Below are 681 nucleotides of genomic sequence, written 5' to 3'. Positions count from 1 at the left end.
CCTGCACCTCCAAAGCCATTGGAAGGAAAGAAGGGTGAAGGCCTTTCCTCTCTTCTTCTTATACTCTGGCTTATGTAAAAATCGTAGGGAATACTGGATAAATCTGGGCACTTCCTTGGTTACAACTGGTCACCGAGGAAGGCCTAGACTAAACTGCCACACCTACCCACACTCTCCCTCCCCCACACCTGCCTCCTCCTTTCTGTTTACTTTATTGCTGAGCAGACAGCATATTGTATGGAATTTCCCCTTTGGTCAGCTGAGGTCAGCTGTCCCCTCTCAGGACTTTACCCACCCTCAGCCTACTGGTGAGAGAGAGTATTGGAGACATCAGTGATGCTGTACTGGAGCCTGTTCATCCTGACCCTATGATTTGCAGGATTTCCGATGAAGTTGAACAATACAGTAGTGATAGGGCACAAATGAGGTGCTTTTTGTAGGGAGAGATATTGTCTTTTACTGCAGCTGTTGAAAATGTCAGTGATACAGTTTCTAACAGTGAAGGGTCTAAACTGTTTAAACCAACAGATTTGTTGAGGTTTTTTCCCATTTTCCAGTCACTCCTTTATCTGATTTTTATCGACATTTGTTTTAGTGAAACATGTCTATCAAATGCCTGTAATGACTGACCTTTACTCCACTCAAGTGATTATTCAATGACTTTCTAAGTGATTGGTAACA

This window comes from Chiroxiphia lanceolata, chromosome 2 (assembly GCF_009829145.1).
Source record: "Chiroxiphia lanceolata isolate bChiLan1 chromosome 2, bChiLan1.pri, whole genome shotgun sequence".
Taxonomy (NCBI): Eukaryota; Metazoa; Chordata; class Aves; order Passeriformes; family Pipridae; genus Chiroxiphia; species Chiroxiphia lanceolata.
The sequence above is the reverse complement of the archived record's forward strand: the minus strand, read 5'-3'. Positions refer to the sequence as shown.